This window comes from Prionailurus viverrinus, chromosome C1 (genome assembly GCF_022837055.1).
Source record: "Prionailurus viverrinus isolate Anna chromosome C1, UM_Priviv_1.0, whole genome shotgun sequence".
Lineage (NCBI taxonomy): Eukaryota > Metazoa > Chordata > Mammalia > Carnivora > Felidae > Prionailurus > Prionailurus viverrinus.
In genome coordinates, this window is record NC_062568.1 from 179446124 (window position 1) to 179465368 (window position 19245).

At 47.6% G+C, this 19245-nt stretch overlaps 1 protein-coding gene and 1 pseudogene across 2 annotated transcripts in view; one reads left to right on the forward strand and one right to left on the reverse strand.

The window, feature by feature from the left end:
* Positions 1-19245, reverse strand: part of RNF220 (ring finger protein 220) — a 224732-nt gene that overhangs the window by 79899 nt on the left and 125588 nt on the right. The window lies entirely within an intron of this gene.
* Positions 11279-19245, forward strand: part of LOC125172904 (tigger transposable element-derived protein 1-like) — an 87712-nt pseudogene continuing 79745 nt past the window's right edge.

The window sequence follows — 19245 nt, forward strand, 5'->3', positions numbered from 1 at the left end:
CTCTGGGCTCACACAGTTCCTCGCACATTGGATTTCATCATCTGTGTTTACAAGTTTATTTCTCTCTACTAGACTTAAGCTCCTTGGGGCAAGAACTGGGACTGGTTAATTTTTCCTCCTTTGGTCACCAGCACAGGGCAGGGTATGCAGTTGCTGATGGCAAGAGTGCACTGAATGAGCAAATGAATGAATGAATGAATGAAGGACGGAAGGAAGGGAGGGAGGAAGGGAGGGAGGGGAGGCAATGCTTATGCTCTGTGAGGCATGACCTGTGGTCTTGGGGGCACCATAGAATCTTTCTGGATTGCTCTAAACCCCCACCCCCATCTCCACCCAAGAAAGGGCAGGCTCTCTCCCAGTGTCCTGAAAGATCACGTGAGAAATGCTACTGATGACCTTAACAATTGCCATGATGTTGGGCATGCCTGATGTCATTCATAGGGCTCAGTCTGTCACTGCTATGAGTGCTTGGCCCTTCCTTGGAGCAGGAGAAAAGGTCCCCTTCAGGTTCCAAACTCTGGCTGGGGGCTATATGGTCAACTTGTGTTGACTCAACTGCCCCAGGATCCCACCCAGCTGGAAATCTCATCATATGCCCTTCCCTTCACCTTCTTGCTATGTCTAAATCCCCAGTGACTGGACAGAAATGGGGCCACTATAATGGGAAAACCTTGTTTTGTTCAAAATAATATTTTTCTAAGCCTTCTGTTTGGACTCTTCCTGGTTCCATAACCAGAGTCCATAGCAGGAACATCCAACCTCGTGCACCCTGATAAAGAACACAAACCCATTCCCAAGAACCCAGATTTCAAGAGAGAACCCTGATAAATGCTCTATGGACATATTCCAGGATAATTCCCCACCAGTTCTTCCCTGCCCTTTACCATCTCTGGTTTTTCCTCTTTAGACATAAAAACCTTAGGAATATTCTAGTAGTCCTTGGCAGGGGCAAGGGCTGAGGCCTATATAACTGGGATGGCTTAGCTCTCTCCTCCGAAAACAGTGAGGATAAGGTGGGAAACAGAGCTATGTTAGTGATGTTCTCTGACTGACATAGTGACCTCTTGACCAGAGGCTACCAGGGTGACCTCCAAGGGCACCTCTATGTCTCCCCAAGCAGGGCCCTGGGGCCAGGAGGCCAGCAGAGTTCCAGAGGTCTTTTCTCCTCCCCCAGGGAAATCTGTCCATTAGTAGTTGCCCTCCAAATTAGGGTAATGTATGTGCTCCTGCACAGACCCCCTACAGTATAACAGTCAGCCCTGAGGCTTCTCCAGCTCTGTTTCAGATCCATATCACTTGTCCAGAGAGACCCCTTCCTCTATTCAATACCGGGTCACTTCTAGACAAGGAAAGCTCAAGACTAGCTCAAAGCAGGCTTAATGGGGGAGGGGGAGACCGATCTGCAATCAGAGTGTTAAGTCCCCAACTCTAAAGCCTATCTTCTGGTCCCTTCCATGCCCTACAGGCCAGAGTCTGGGAAACAAGCAGGTTTAGCTAGAGAGGGGTTAGGACTTGATCCACACCCCACCCCCCAACACTTAGTCTTGGCTCCCCTGGGCACCCTCCTCCCATTTTGGCCCACTTCCTTGTTGGACCAACAGCTCGATCTTGATCTCTTGAACAGGAAGGTTGACTCCAGAGGGGCCTTCTCTGAAAGCCAATGCTAATCGGGTTAGGGGCCAGGCTAGGGCGCTGCATTCCCTCTGTAGGACCAAGTGCAAGTGAAAAAACGCCAATTACCAGATGACAAAAAGGGTCCCTGCCCCTGGGGAAGGGCAAGCTGGGGGGAGGGACGGGAGGGGCACAGTAACTGAACACCTTGCCGGAAATAGCTCCCATCAGTCCACTTAGGGAGCCATCAGCCCCGGCAGATTTATGGGCAGCGTGTGCCCCTCTGATAGATCGGACTATTTAAAGGCAGCCGAAGCCTCCATTTATATCAATGTAGAGCAGAGAGGGAGGGTGAGAGGCTGTGGCGGGGGAGTGAGGAGCAGCATTGGGGGCAAACCCCGAGGTGGCAGAGTGGCTTCAGAGAAGAGGTAAGGCTGCTGGCCGTGAGGACTGGATAGGAGTCTCCAGATCAAGTCCCAGTGGTGCCCAGGGAGGGCCTGGAATGAGGGCTTCAAAGGCTTCCCAGCAGCGTCTCTGCCCCAGCTCCAACCCAGACTCTTTGCCAGCCCCGCCAGCTGAATCGGGTAGCACAGACTGATGCAGAAGTGGAACTCCTGATTGGATTTCTAGCAGTGCCCCCACCCTCCCAGCTGCGGGGCATGCTTGCCCTCCATGCAACCTCCCCCTTGCCTGGGCTAAGAGAGAAGGAATTGGGTTAGGCTGGGGGCATTAGCCGCTGAGGAATGGCCTGCTGCCTCCTGCCTGTTTGTCCCCAGCCTGCACTTCCTGGGGGCAGATTAAGCTGCGCCCATCGCTCTCCCTGGCTCTGCCTGGGCCTTCCTCCCCTAACTCCATTACTCCCAGGCTGAGGTGCTTACCCGACCCATGGTGGTCCCACTGATAATTCACCTCTCAGGAAACTCTGCCTTTCTGACCTCTCATCACCTCCTCCCCCATTCCTGCTCCCACCCCACCTCCCACCTCCTCCCCAGGCTTCCAGATCTGTACCCAACTGGCCTTATTCTCCTGGCTCAGTAATAAACTGCTATCATTCACCAACATATTACTAGGAACAGAACCAACAGCTATCAGTTTGTTGGTTACTGATTCATTAATTCGTTCACTCATCCACTGTGCTGACTGAACACTCTACTGAGGGCCCTAGGCTGGGTACTGGGGATACTGAGCTAATTCAGGTACATTCCCTGTCCTGGAGGAACTTAAGATTGAAGGGCAGGTAAGCAAGGGAGCAGCACAACCAGACTTGTCCCTACAGGGTGGAGAATGGATGAATGGGGATGGGAGCAGAGATGGGAAAGCAGCATGGTGGTTCTCAACCCTGGCTGTACAATAGAATTAACTGGGGAGCTTAAAAATGATGATGCTCAGGGGCGCCTGGGTGGCTCAGTTGGTTAAGCGTCCGACTTCAGCTCAGGTCGTGATCTCGCGGTCTGTGGGTTTGAGCCCCGCGTCGGGCTCTGTGCTGACAGCTCAGAGCCTGGAGCCTGTTTCAGATTCTGTGTCTCCCTCTCTCTGACCGTCCCCCGTTCATGCTCTGTCTCTCTCTGTCTCAAAAATAAATAAAGGTTAAAAAAAATGATGATGCTCAGGCCACACAGAGATCAATTAAATATGAATCTCCAGGGAGAGATCCAGGCATAAGATTTAAAAAAGCCCTACCCCATCAGGAGATTCCAATGTCCTGGAGCCAAGGTTGAAAACCAGTGAATTAGATGTCTAGTGCAATAGTCCAGGCAGGAAAAGATAGTGATCCACACAAGGGTAGCAATAATGTAGATGGAAGGGACAGGAAATTTGAGAACTGTTTCTCTTGCAGCTGTTTCTAACTGGTCACACTATCTGGTCTCCCATTTAACCAATACTCCCACCATTCGTCTCATATGACCTCAATCATGACTTCACAGAGGAAACTGAGGCCATCAGGTAAAACTCTGCAGGACTGGAAGTCCTTACAGGCAGGCAGCAGTTCTGAATTCACAGGGGTCAGTGGAGCTCTCACAGGATAGACACCTAATAGATGCTGAGCTGAACTGACTAGTGGGCACCTAGAAGTGTGGGTCCCCAGCTGAGGAGACAGATGTGAGGAGAAAACACAGACTGGGGGGACACTAGCCCTGGGGAAGACCAAGGGGCTTGTGGAAGAAAAGAAGTGCAGAAAAGAGACAGAAGGACAACCAGAGAGGCAGAGAAAGGTGTTGTGGAGGAAGGAATAAACCAAGTAGCCAGCTTTCCCTGCGATGCTGTCCTGGGTGTCCAGCCATTATCACTGAATTTGGACTTCACAGCCTTTTGAAGGAGGTGCTCTGTCTCTATTTTACAGATGGAGATCCAGGGTCCGAGAGTGTAACTCAGCTCAGGTGTTGTGAGGGGACCCAAATTTAGGAGCTAAGATGTGAAACCAGGTCTGTCCAATCTAAGGCATCTTTGCACTATGGCATACTATAGGACACACAAGGGTCACAGAGCCCAGTGACAGGGAATTTCAAGGATGAGGAAGGAGCCAACAGTATCAAATGCAGCAGCCTCCCCTCTTCCTGTTCACCTGGCCCCACTTCCCTGGATGGCCTTGGAACAGGTGCCATCAGGGCTGGGAGGAAAGCAAGGCACCCCTCAAGTCCTCAGCTTTTTTGGATAGAACCCCTTTGTCCACAATCAACTGTGCCACTTCAGCCGCCTCCCACAGCAGGCGGCCGACAGGCAGATTGGTTGGGGGTGGGGGCTGTGCCTGAGCTTCAGCTCAGCCCAGTTAGAGCATGCTCAGCTTGGAGGGGCCTAGCCTGGCCTTACCCCTGTGTCCCTAGGACGGTGTTGGGAGAGAAGGGGCTGCCTCCCTCCTCCCCAGTTCACAAAACCCTTCTAATTTGGTAAGGCCTTGGCCCATTGTCCCCTTCTTGGTGAAATATCCTGAAGCTATTCCCCATGGCCCTGGCCTCACGAAGTGCTCTCTTCTCTGGATTCCCACCATAGCTCTTTACTCAGGCCTGTGAGAACTTGATCATGGTATATTTCAGTTACCCGGTAGGTGTCTGTTATTCTCAGCCCCACTCAGGTCATCAGCAGCCCAAGGGCAGGGGGGGAGTATGATTCTTGACTGGATCCCCGACATCCTTCTGTGGTGGTGTTGGATAAATACACATTGATGGAATGAATCAAGAAACTCTAGGACAAGGCTGGAAGGAGACATGTGGGGTGGAGGAGGGGAAGGTAGGAGAAATGAGGCCCTTTTTGATTCATAACGGCCCAAGCAGTGCACATGGCCCCAGGCTTTCTAGCAACAGTTTCCAGTCCTTAGGAAGAAACTTTGGGGGGCATATAGGGAGCTTGTGCCTGCCTTTTAGGGTTTCCTTGAGCTGAGCATGTTCCAGTTCCCTCCAGACACCCACTTAGCCCCTGTGGTTGTCTGGGACCTGCTGAGTCTGAGGCGGAGATTGAAACAGTGGCAGCAACGACATGGCCGGGAGAGGCTGAAGGCGCTCCTATATCTTTGCTCAGGAAATGGCCTCATAAAAGTGACAGGGAGACGCACCTATGGATGCTTGTTAAAGTTTTATTACTAATCACCTCCAAAGTCAGCGAGGCAGAGGGGGGGTTGGAGCTGGGAAATGGAGTCATCAGGGCCTGGGAGCAGGTGTCAGCTGCCTCAGCATCAGAGGCAGAGATGGCCCGGTGGGCTGAGGTGGCCCCAGCTCCCTGCAGCATCCTGGACTCCTCACCCTGCTCTGGGTCCACCTGGATGGGGCACTACCCCAGCGTTCTCCCACCTTGTGAAACGGAAACTGCCTCATTCATTCCCGTATCTAGTAGGTCACTATGCTGAGTTCAAACCTCCTCTGAAGCTACAGACCCATCCCTGCTCCTCCCTCCCAGTGCCACTGCTCTGGTCAGATGCATCATCTCTTACTTGGTCCATCTAGATGGCCTCCCAAAGGCCCTGCCTTTGGTCGGCCCCTCTAGACAACCTCTCCCACTGCTCCTGGGGTGATCCTCCCTCTTCAGTGACCTCTAGTTGCCTCCAGAATGGGTTTAATTCCTTGATAGAGCATGGACATTCCTTCAAAGCTCGCACCCTTCCTTGATCTTTAACACAATTTTCCACTATTTCCCACCATGGCTGAACAATTAGAGTCTCCCCCCAAATCCATGTACTATCTGCCAAGAAATTCCTTCTCCCCAAATGCTTGGTAAACATATGCTCTTTTTTAAGGACACAGCTCAGACATCTTCAGGAAGGCTTCCCTGACCTCTCAATGCATTCATCAATCACACTGTTTGATAATCGTGATTCTTTGTACAAGTGCTTCATAGAGTATAAACTTCTCTAGGGCAGGATTCATGTCTGATTCATTTCTCCATCCCCAGGAGTCTGGCTTGGTATCATGGTTTGCTGAGTGAAAGAATGAATGGAGAAGTGTTATGAAGTTTGCATTCTGCAGAGCCACTCGCTACACAAGGGTAGGGGCAGTGGCACAAGGGTAGGGGCAAGGCAGTGACGCCGGATTCCTGGGCTGAGCGAGAGATGGTGTGTCTGACCAGGGCAGTGGCACTGGGAAGGAGGGGCAGGGATGGATCAGATGGCTTCAGAGGAGGTTTGAACACAGCTTGCTGACTTGCTAGGTACAGGAGTTGAATAGGACTTCAATTATTAATTGAATAAGTCAATGAGGATTAAATGAGATAATGTGTGTGAAAACACTCAGACTCTAAAGATACTGTTTTCATTGTTCTGTTCCCACACATATCCTGCCAGTGTCCTTTTTCTTATCTATTTGGTTACCACCACCTCTGTTCTCCGGGACCCAAACTGATGAAGGCAAGAAAGGAATCTGAAGATGCTGGAAAATCTTGAGGCTATTTTTCCTGTTTAGAAACTGCACCTGCTCCTCTAGTCACATCATGGTTCTTCCCTCTTCCGGTATCTGAGAGGTGAGAGAAGGGTACAGAATTTTCACTCACTCAATTGGCCCTCAACTCACCTTATATGGAAGATGCCCTTCTCTGGCCCTGGGCTCTGTGCTAGTGCTGGGGACGTAGAACCATCGGACAAGTTCTTGCTCACCACAGGTTCTCACCATGTCTCAGGAGGTGATACAGTTAGCAAGTGGCTACAGCCTTTTTAAAGGCCACCCCACTCCGGAGCCCTGAGCTCTGCTGGTAGTATCTGGGTGGGCACTAAAGAGGACAGAAGCCAGGGAGTGTGGAGGGTCCTAAATGAACTATGACTCGGCCTGGTCCGAAGGGGCCCAGCAAGCCTCAGCTCCCACCCCAGGAACAGCCCTTCCTGGAGGGAGCTCAGGGCTGATGGAGCAGTAGGTGGGGAAGGGGGGGGGGGGGCTCTGCCAGAGAGGACGCGCCCTCAGAGGAGGCAGTATGGGGCCACTTCACCACACTTCTCTGTATAGGCCCATTCTCCCTCACAAAGCACAGGTCACCCTCTTGCCTCCAAAGCAGACAAGTGAACAGGGTCAGGGGTCTTTGGAAATTATCTGCCCAGGGCAAAGGGAACGGCATTTGATGCAGAGAAGCGAGCATCCTCAAAAGTGGGCCAAGATGCCTTGACGCCCTAGAGCCAAGTCCCTCCATCCACCACCCTGGATTGAGAGCAGTTTCAGTGGGCACAGCTCTCCCCAACTTTGCTCTGCTTTCCATGAGTCAGAGCTGTGGCCCCTCTGCCTCCCAGGCACCACCCACCCACTCCAGCCCCAACTCCTTTTCCTTCTGGGCTAGACGGAGGTCTCCCCTGAGGTGCCCCCTGCCTCACCTACATGAGCTTGGTCTGATCCTGTGGTGCTGCCTGCCCCCCCTTCCTCCTTTTCATCTCTATATATCTGTCTAATGAACATTTCAATAAGCCGAGCACAGCTTTTTCCACTTAATAAGCAGAGTGCTGACTTCATTGCGGCTTTGCTCTTCACTTATCTGTTCAGGGCCTTAAATCACTCCTAGGAAAAAGCTTAGCAAAGGGAAACCTGGTATCCTGGCTATTGGCTGCTCCTGTCAGCACCCTTCCCTGCTGGGGCTGAGGGGATGCCCTGCTTTCACAGAAAAGCATGAAAATGCAAATAAACTCATGGTAGCCAAGAGACAGGAAGGCTAAGGCCAGAGGCCAGGGGTGTCAGAGCCACCACCTTTGAAGGAAGTTCTAGAGGCAAGTGGATATGGCACAGCACAGCCAGCCTGGGGTATCCTGCTCCAAACTGGGGATGAGGTGGGGTTTCAAACCAGTGAAGCTCTGTAAGGGAGACATTCTGAGAAAGGTATGTTTAATGAACATCTACTATATGCTAGGAACTATGCTAGGTGCTAAGGACAGAATGGGGAACAAAATTATCATAGGCCCTGCCCTCATGGACTTGCTTTCCAGCAGGAAACAAAAACATTCAACAAATAATTTCCTAAATAAGGTCCGTGAGGGACAATGACAGGTGTTATGGTAATAAACAATGGGGACTGGGGAAAGCTTCCCTTAGGAAATGAGGTTTAAGCTAAGGTCTGAAAAAGACTGGTTGAGACAGGTGACAGGTAACTCAGGAGAGACCGGAATAGCCTAATAACTGCTCACTTTCACCAGTTACCTGTTGTGTAATTGTTATGTGTTGAGACCACATAATGTAGTGGCAAAGGACACAGACTTTGGAGTAAGACACACCTATATATGAATTCTAGCTGTGAATTTACTAGTTGTGTGATTTTGGGGAAGTTAGTTAACCTTTCTATGCCGTCGTGTCTTCATCTGTAAAATGGGGTTAAAGCACCCACCTTGCAGGACTCTTGTAAAAGGTTAAACTTGATCCTCATTGTAAAGAATGTATACAGTACCTGGATGTAGGACATGCTCAATAAGCAGTAGATGCTACTACTAATAGTATTATCATATGCATCTATTTTCCCCCCTTAGTCTACCATGAGGTCCTTGAAAGCTTAGACAAAGTCTTACAGGTTTTGTGTCTGATTAGACAGAACGGGAAGAGATAGCTATTTCACATGGTGCAAGGACTCTCCCAGAAAAGAGCACCAGGCATCCAGCCAAAGAAAGGCATGACCCTTGGAGTATATGTGCATATATGGTGGGGGATGGGCCATGGGATGCTGTGTTCCAGGATCCTTCTGGATCTAGTTGGCAGGAAGACTTCAGGGCAAAAGGGCACAGACTCAATTAAATGTGAGCAAGTGCAAGGCAGCGCCTTTTGTGATAAACACATCAAAATTCCCTCTCCAGTGTTCAACTCTGCATGGTCAGCCACAGTTCTGGCAAAGGACCTGGAAATCCTTCTTCATTTAGACAGTTCCCCGAGGCTGTTGGCTAAAAGACTAAGAGAGCCGTGAATAAGATATTAAAGAAGAAGGAGAACATACTTCTCGAGGTGTCCAGCTGGAGCAGTCCTGTCTGCAGGGCTCTGCTGTGTCAATCTGTCCTGTCCTAGAGAAGATCCAGGAGGTGTGAAACTTCCTTACTAGGAAAGGTTAAATGACTTACTCTCAAGTCTGCAAAGCTGAAGGCTGCTGGGGGATGTACAGGAAATCACAAACAGTGTAGAGAAGGTGATTAAAGACTTACTCATGAAATCCTGAAACCCTAGGCAAGTGGGTTTGCTTTGGAAGCTTGAGCACATTTGAGTTGAACAAAGGTGATTGCTATTTAACACAGTGGCCAGTAAACTTAAATTCATTAGCCCAAGTGGTGGGTCTAGCGGAAAACATAAATGAATCAAAAAGTATTTGGACAAATTTATGAAAGACAGTCATATATGCCTCTTTAATCAGGGTTTGTTCAGTGAATGAACCAATGAATATGAATGATCCTGGTTTTCAAGGTATTTCAATTCAATACAATAAATATTCATGGAGTACCTACTATGATAAAGCATTGTGCAGGATGTAAACCTGAACAGTTTCTATCTAGAAGCTTACACTTTTATAAGAGGATTAGAAAGAACAGTGTCAACACAGGGAGAACGCAGTGAGTGCTGTAAGAAAAATGCATGAGACCATGGGTACTCACAGAAGGGAGAAATTCTGTAAGGTTTAGAAAAGGGATCAAAAAAGATTTTATGGAGAAGGTGATAAGGAAATAAAGGTATCCCAGAACAAGGAAATGACACGTTCCAAGATTTGGAGGTGAAAAAATAAAAGAATATGTTTAAGTACTGATAATAAGCATAGTAAGAAGGGGTGGGGAGGAGGGAAATAGGGAGTGAGAGAGATACTTAGAACAGAATAGTGTCAGTCCAACAGCAAAGGAAAGTCTGTGCTGCCCTATAGGGAGTAAAAAAGCAGAGTCAGAATTCCCAAGGCAAGATCTTCCAGATCCTATGACAATCAGGCCCTGAGATGGAAAGGAGCAGACAGAGATTAGGGTAGTTCTTAAATTTAAGACTCAAAATAACCGGTAGATTTCAGAGCTAAGCAGAAAGAAGCTCCTTCAGCTCAGCCCCCAGAGAGATGCAGAATGAGGTCCCATGGTTCCCCATTAACACAGAGATTGTCTTTGCCATTTCTGGCCTCCTGGGGTTCTTAGTGAGCAAGAACATTGAGCCCAGTTGCATTGTGAGCTCCCTGGGTACTCCCTCCCTGTCCAGCAACATTTGTACAGAGGGGAACTTTGATTAAAAATGAACATTAGGAGCAGCCAGGAAGAGATAAGAGAGGAAAGGAGATATCCTAAATAGGTCCACCAGTGTGTGTGGGGGGGGGGGGGGGTGGGTTGCAATAAAAAGAAGGTAGGTTTACCAGAGGACAGTGGCCAAATCTTAGGACACAGAAGGGAGTCATTTGTTCACTCAGGCTGTTATTAACTAGCAATTTATGGGGCATGTTTTATGTGCCAGGCACTGTGCTAGATCCAAGGAAATACAGTACCTGTCTTTAAGAAGCTAAAAGTCTGGTATGGAAGAAAAACATATGGACAGATCATTAGAAAATGGTGTGGTTAGAAAAGTAAGTTCTGGGTAGGTACAAAGGGGGGAATGGTCAGCAACATTAAGGAAGGCTTTAAGGAAGATATGTCACTTGAGCTGCATCTTGGAACATGAGTAGGAGTTCAACAGGTGGATGAAGGGATAGAGCTCATTCACGGGAGAGGGAAGGGTATGTGTAGTCAAGGAGGTAAAAATAAATTGGTATTTGCAAAGGAAGTACTTCAATATGGCTGGAATTTAGGGTATGCATGGAGGCGCCATAAGGGCTGAGACTGGGGAGATGGGTGGGGTCAGCTCATAAAGGGCTTTAAATGCTGTACTAACGAGTCTGGACTTGATCCTGTAGGCAAAAAGGAGCCATTGAGGGAGTTAAGGAAGAGGTGAGGCATGATTGGATTTCCAGTATAGAAATATCACTCTCAGGTGCCTGGGTGGCTCAGGTCATGATCTCATAGTTTGTGAGTTCCAGACCCGCTTTGGGCTGCGTTGGGTTCTGTGCTGATAGCTCAGAGCCTGGAGCCTGCTTCAGATGCTGTGTCTCCCTCTCTCTTTGCCCCTCCCCTGCTGATGCTGCTGTCTCTCAAAAAATGAATAAATGTTAAAAAAAAAAAAAGAAATATCACTCTTGAAACAGTGTGGAGAAATTAAAGAATCAGACTTATTGGCAGGGAGACTGCGAAGGAGCTATGGCAAAAATCCAGGAGAAAGGATGAGAGGTCTCAGCTAGAACAATGGAACAGGGAAACAGTGGGAATAAAGAGGAAGAGAGCAAACAGAGTGAAGAGGTGAGTGGGGAAGGTGAGCCGGGAAGGCCATTACCTTCTACCTGCTTGCTGTGAAATTCCAGCCAGGACCTAGACTGGTTCTCCACCTGGCTGCATGCAAGGACCTGCTCTGTTATGGAGCATTGGGTGGCCTGGCCCCACAGGTTTGCCTCAGATGATTTCTGGGCAAAAGATAGATCTTTTTGCCATTCCATTCTCCTGTCATTTGATTCTGGGCCCCTGATCAATGCCCCACTCCTATCCCAGCCTGTTTCCTGTTCTTGAATCTAACATCAAAGCTCTTCCTTCTGCACACTGAAGAAGCTATTAGGATGGTTCTTGGCTCTACAGGACAGACAGCTTTGTTGAGCATGGATAGACTAGGGAGTGTAATCTTGAGACACATGTCAGGGTTCCTACTCTGCTTAGCTTGGGGCCCGATACTGTACTCAGGGAGTGAATCAGCAGAGGAGTAGGGCGAGGGAGAAGGACACTCCCTATGCAGTGATAAGAGGTTTTCACTTTTTGGCCTGTCTCTTCTCAGTGCCCACCAGGCTGTCAGCTCCCTACATTCTAGGCTTTGCCTCTTCAGAGACTCTTGCTCTTTGTTCTGGTAAGCCTGAGTGGACAAGGAGATCCAGCCTTCCTCATCTCCATCCTGCCTCCATTTTAGGAGTAGGGGCTGGCAGAATCTGTTTGCCCCTCCAGTTCTACGTACCACCCTTCTCCATCCTATCCTATGCCCAGGAAGCTGACCACAATGGACTGCCTCAAACAAGCTCCCTTGCCTTCAGGATTCTTACTGGGTTTGACACATAGAGGACGTTAGTGAACAGGAGGAGAGAGGCAGTTGGGATAATATTATCCTGGCTCCTTCTTCCTCTACTGAAGGTCACAGCTCCTAAGCACAGCCACAGTTGTAGCCACAGCTCTGTCTGGGATTTGGCACATGCTCCCTCAGGCCAAGGAGTGGTAACAGCTCCCCTGCTGCACTTCATCTTCTCTTTGCAAATAGTCCCTTCCTCAGATGTTCCTCAGTTACGCCATTTGTGGATCTCTGTTTTCCCCTAGAATTCTAATACTGCAGGCATCCTCAGATGTATCACACTAGCTAGACATATTCGTTCTAACAAGTTCTTTTCAGTTCCATCCTACTTTGTCTACCATGGACTTTTTGGGATTGTATTAGTAAATGCCACTCCTTTCTGGGCTGATGGGCAAACTGTAGAGAAACCAAACAAATTTTATTCCATGCTCTTGGCCTGGGCAGCTTCTCATATAACTTTACTTAGAGGTTCATTCCTATAGCTTTGCAGAGTACAATGGCTAAAAAGAAGCTGGGGCACCTGGGTGGCTCAGTTGGTTGAGCATCCAACTTTTGATTTCAGATCAGGTCATGATCCAAGGGTCATGGGATCAAACCCCACCTCGGGCTGAGCTCCATGGTGAGCTGAGCATGGAGCTGAGCATGGAGCCTGCTTGAGATTCTCTCTCTCTCTCTCTCTCTCTCTCTCTCTCTCTCTCTGCCTCTGCCCTTTTCCCCTGCTCACTCTCTTAAAAAAAATAAATAAATAAAAATAGAAGTTAAACTGAGACACAGAAAATGTCAGAACTGGGAAGGTGGGTGGTTTGAAGCATTCATTCATTCTTATAGTTAGCAAATAGTTGTAGAGCACTTACCATGTTCTAGACACCATGCTACGTACCATGGATTCAACAAACAATAAACAAAATACAATCTTGGTCTCACTGTGCATGTGATTTTGTTGGAGAAACAAAGGAGTAATTAGGCAATTATAATAAGATAACCTTATTAGAGGGGTGTGTATGGGGTGAAGTGGAAATACACAAATGTGGCACTTATCCTAATCTTTGGAGGTGGGACACAGAAGGCTTTCCAGAGGAAGTAAGTCCAAGCTATGATCTGAAGGAAATCTTGGGAGTTGACAGGAGTGAAGAGTTGGGGGGAAGGAGGGAACAGCATGTACAAAGGTGAGGAGTTGGAACCTGGTGTGTTGGAAGGCTGAAAGTCAGTCAGTATGACTGGAGTTGAAGGTCAGGGGTAGAGTGGTGAGAGATTAGTCTGGAAAGGTGGTAGACCAGATCATATATAGCCTTCTAGACTGTATTAAAGAGTTTGGACTTTGTTCTGAGAGCAATGGGGAGCCACTGGTGGTTTTTAAGTAGAGAATGAACACGATCAATTTTGTATTGAAGTAGCTGGTTGTACTGTGGTTGGAAGAGGCAAGATAGGACCAGGGGGCCATCTTGGAGGCTGGGACAGGGACAGGAACAGGAACAGAGACAGTGAGACTTCATAGAATATGGACTGGTTAGTGATTGCATGGAGAGAGGGAGGAAGACAGAAGAGTCAGGGACTGCTCCCATTTCTGACTTAGTGTCTGTGGAAAGGGGACATAAATAAGGAAGAGGAGAGGAGCAGGTCTGACAGGAGGTTGAAGGTGTGTTTCATTTCCATTCTTGAAGAGATGTTGAGATGGCATGTCCGAGTATAGCCTAAAGGAAGCCAGTTACAGGGATCTGGAGTTTCCATGTTCACAAGTTCTAAGTCTGCTACTGAGCTCCTTTCTCTGAGTACCCCAAAATTGTCTTGGATGAGGTTTATCAGAACCACCAAGCAGCTTCCATACTTCCTGTTTCAATAGCCTGCTGCCTGTTCTTTGATGGCATCTCCCGGCACTGGAGGGGCACTAGCTTCTGCTTGCATACATCAAACCAGTTCCAACTCTGGGTCAGGGCCCCACAGGGCTCCCATCCATCTCCCATAAGGAGGTAAGATGGAGGTGCATGTCAGGAGGAAACAAAATATATGGCTTGGCTTGGCTTGTGGAATGTCAGCCTGAGGAGCTCTGCATTATGGAGTAGGCAAGTCTGGGAGCAGGAATGAGGATTCTGAGCAGAGAAGGACCATGGTGAAATTGTAGCCTTACGATGTGTAACCTGGTGGTGATGTGTAAGGTGAATCGGAGGTAAGGGGACCAATGGGGAGGTTGTTATAATAATGTAGAAAGTGGCTTTTTCTTTTCTGTATGGGGGTTTTCTAATGCTAACCAAATTACTAAAGATTTAAAAATTGATAATGTGGGTGATGGTTTAAGAAAATGGGTATAGTCATTCACTGCTGAGGAGATTGTGAATTGGTATAACATTTTTGGAAAGCTGTCTATCACTATGTATCAACAACTTTTTAAAAGTTCATACCATCTGACACAATAATTTCTTTGCTAGGAATATAACCTAAGGTAATTATCAGAAATTCAAAAATAGGTATGCTCAAAGATGTTCATCAGTGTGTTATTAATAATAGCAAAAGAAAGAAAGAAAGAAAAAAAGAAAGACAGAAAGAAAGACAGAAAGAAAGAAGGAATCATCTAAGAATTCATCGAAGGGAGAAGGGTTCAATAAATTAAAATGCAAGGAAATAAAGAAAATAAATGTTTTAACATCATTGGAAAAAAAGGGGTTGGAAGCATATTTAAATAGAATTAGAAAATGCTTGCAATAGAGTGATAAGTGGTAAAATCATGATACAAATGAAATTTAGTATCCTGGATTGAATCCTGGAACAGAAAAAAGATATTGGTGGAAAAACTATGGAAATCCAAATATAGTCTGTAGTTATAGCTTAATCGTTTAGTTAATAATAACATTGTACCAATATTAACTAATTCTTAGTTCCAACAAATATAAGATGGTGATCTAAGATGTTAACATTGGGGAAGCTGGATGACGGGTATATAGGAACAATTTATATGATTTTTGTAATTTTTCTGTAAATCTGTAGCTAACATTTTTTTAATGTTTATTTTTGTGTGTGTGAGAGAGAAAGAGACAAAGCATGAATGGGAGAGGGACAGGGAGAGAGGGAGACACAGAATCTGAAGCAGGCTCCAGGCTCTGAGCCCGATGTGGGGCTCGAACCCACAGACCGTGAGATCATGACCTGAGCCAAAGTCAGATGCTTACCCAACTGAAATACCAGGTGTGCAGTAGCTAACATTTTTTGAAGCTTACTACACATCAGGCATTGTATAAACTACCTACCTTCCTTATAATATTCCCTTTAATCCTCATTACTATCTTAATAAGGTAGGTACTATTAAAGCCCATTTTACAGATAAGGAACCAGAGGCTCAAAGTCATACAGTTTTTAAGTAATATGCAGGATTCAAATTCAGATATTATTGACTCTAAGGTCTGTGCTATTTCAATTCTTCATTGAAAAAAAGAAATGCAGTACCAAATGGTTAATCGTGGCTATCTCTGGAAGGTGGAATCACGTTTCCTTTTTCCCCCTTGGGGGCTGTTGTGGGAAGAAAAAGGATAGGGGAAAGAAAGGATAGGACTTCCTATCTGATGATGCATGGGTGATAAAGTCAAGAATTGAAGACGGTAGCACATTTTGGTGTTACTTCCAGAGAAGGGGCCAGTTTTGGTGGGCACTGGGGAAAACAATGACTTTGGCTTCTGCTCTGCTGGCATAAAGGTACTATGGGATATCCAAAGTTCCATGAACAACCTGAGTGGGAGGTCAAGGCCTGCCTCAGGGTCCCCATGGTTCTGGGAACCATGGGTTAAGTATGCTATGTAATACTAGGAGGAGGCACACATTCAGGGGTGGAGGGTGGGGATGACATGAATGGGACCAACCCAACCAGGGAAGCATTGCAGGGAGGGTCAAGAATTTCCTGAGTGTCTCCGATAAGTTGCCACTGAAGCTGATCACAGGCTTATGCTATGCTTATGATCCATACAATACAAGCTTATGATATACTTTGGTACATCTCCTGCAGCCTAATCTTGGGGCTGGGATAAGGCGGAGCACCTATCTTGGGCAAATCCTCAGCGGATACAATTTTGCTTTCTGGAGAGGTTCCTGCTCCTAAAGGTGGAAAAGCGATTTTTCTGCATCTGTTTAGAATCTCAGGCTCTCCTGATTTCCCCATTTCTTTTTCCTCCCATCAGCTCATCATTAATGACAAGCCCTCAGATTCTCCCTAGGCACCGAGGGAGGAGCTTTACCCTTGTTTTCCGTGAGTTTGGGGACACAAATGCTGCCAGAATGCTGCAAAATCAAGGGCAGCTGTTGGCACTCAATGGCTTTCCCAACTAATGCACCCCGAGACTGGCACAGAGTGGGTTCCCCCCAGGGGATGTCTATCTAATCCTAAATACCTCCACCTGCCTCCGCATCACACCTGCCTCACACAGCAGCAGGTAGGAGAGGTCAGACCCAGGCCCTCTGGGTTTTTTCTCTGGGTCAGCCTTTGGCCACCTTTCTAAAACCCCGTGGACTTCCTGGCCTTGATAAGGGGACCACAGAGGACACCAGTCAGCAGTCAGAAAGGTTCAGGTGTGCACTTAGGCTCTCTATGCTCTCTCCTTGATCAATTTGCTCTCTTTTTGGGCAATAGGCCCTTAGGGCCTGAAGGCCTCCCTGGCTTTTGCCCTGCAGAGGACAAACCCCAAACTTCTCAGCTGACTCCAAGTCCCTGCAGAGCTATAGGCTGAGGACAGGGCTCCTATGGTGGCTTGTAGCCCTTGCTGCTTCTCTTTTTGGAGGTTGGACAGATGGAGCCCAGGCATAGGATAAATAAACCAATTAAATCTGAGAAAACAATGTCCTGCTACTTCTCTCCAGAACCACTGCTCACCCCCTGAGTCAGACTGAGGTTGGGTCTGTCTGAGAGCTAAGAAACTGGTGTGGGGACTCTCCTTGTCCCTGGCTAGAGACCCCCTCCTTTAGGCTGGCCCCCGTAGTGTGATGTGTTTTCTTAACGTGGTGAACACATGTCTCTGGAGGATCATTGTTTTCTCTCTGAGGTCCTTCAGTCAGAATGGGAGAGGCCAGGTGTTCCCCAGCTAAGAGGTGGGGAGAGGAAGAGGAAGGGGGTTGTGAGACTGGGGAGGCAGAACTGGGAGGGATGACAGATCAGGCTGGTTGAAACTGGGGGAGAGGGAGGTAGTTCCTAGACTTTAGAGACTTGAGGCTGGTGAATGCCTCCTGAACACACCAGGATCAGCCTGGGAACAATGTGATGCAAGAGAGAGATTATCCCTTTTGGAATCTGCCCCTTTTGAGAACTATAGAAAAGTTGGAGAGGGGCGCCTGGGTGGCGCAGTCGGTTAAGCGTCCGACTTCAGCCAGGTCACGATCTCGCGGTCTGTGAGTTCGAGCCCCGCGTCGGGCTCTGGGCTGATGGCTCAGAGCCCGGAGCCTGCTTCCGATTCTGTGTCTCCCTCTCTCTCTGCCCCTCCCCCGTTCATGCTCTGTCTCTCTCTGTCCCAAAATAAATAAACATTGAAAAAAAAAATTTAAAAAAAAAAAAAAAAAGAAAAGTTGGAGAGAAAAAAAAATCCCACCATAGATAAAGATGCTGTGCCTCTTTTACTTAAATTTGACCTGTCTTTAGCAATGATTCACAGAGATCCTCCTAGATTGTAAGGTGCTGTGCTAGCCGCTGGGGCTAGAAACTAACAAGATATGGCCTAGCTAGAGAAGACAGCCATACACATATACTAAGCATGATAAAGCTACATTGTGTCTGTTCTGATGGTGGCAGTGAACCAAGTGCATATTGGGAAGAAGGGCTCATTTATGCCTAGAAGGGTTGGAAGACTTCGCAGAGGAGAGGACCTCTGAGCTAGGTCTTAAAGAATGATCAGGAGTGTACTGATGGAGGCCGAATAAAGGAGTCGGCGGTGGGGGGTGGGGAGGCGCTTGGGTAGATGACAGCATGCCAGGTAAAGGGTGTGTGAGAATGCTTGGAGACTTGGAGGGCTTGGAGATTATCCTGGAGCAATGAGGAGCACTTGGAGGGCTTTAGACAGGTATTAGAGTGGGATTCTAGCAGCATTGTGCTACCAGCAGGGTAGAGGATTGGTGGGGGAAAGAAAGACTGAATGGTGAACAACCGAGTTGGGAGGATTTTTAGATAATATAAGTGAGACATACTGAAGACCCCATACTGAGCTAAGTTGGTAGCAGGGGCTAGAGATGAGGGGGCATACATAAGGGATGATAAGGAATCCATAAGATTTAGTGACTGATGGAACATGGGAGATATAAGGCCAAGAAAGAAGACAGTGAGGATGCCTAGGTTTCTGGCTTACATTCCCTGGGAGGTGTGTGGTGCTGTTCATGCTGAGAGAGACATAAAGGATAGAGAACAAGTTGTGTGTGTATGTGTGTGCATGTTGAGGTGTCATAATGCTGAGTGGAGATTGAGCTTTGGTCTAAGTGGGGATATTCAGTATGCAGTGGGTTTATGGATCTACAGCCTCTGTACCAAAGATCACTCCAGGATTTCATGAGTGGGTAACTGAAAGGATGATAATGTCATCAAGAGAAATAAGGACCACTGAAGGTGAATTATGATGGGGGTGGGGCTAGATGATGGATTGAATTCTGCAATGTCTATGGGACATGGCACTGAAGATATTCACCAGGCAGTTGGAAAAAATGGGATCAGAGCAGCTAGAGGTCAGATTTGGAGCTTTATATTCAGAAGTCCTCTAAATAAAGATGATGGCTGCAGCTGCAGAGCGGATGAGATCATCAGATTCAAGTGTATACGGAGAGCAGAGGGTCAAAGACAGAACACTGGAAAACACCTACTTTTATTTAGGGCGGGAGGAGGGCAAAAAGCCAGAGAAGGAGCTGTCTGCAAGAATCAGGAGTATGGTACTAGAGAGAAGAGTTTCCAAAAGGTGGCCAGCAGGTTAGCTGAAGAGGTGCTGAGAAAGGCAAGGACTAAGATAGACTTAGGGATTCAGATGCATGACCTTTAAGAGAACAGATCCAATGAAGAAAGACGAAGGGATGATGGCAGAAATGAGCCAGTGCTGAGAAGTGAAGATGGTTAAGTTATAAACAACCCTTTGAGCCATGAGATAGTGAAGGGTACAGATAT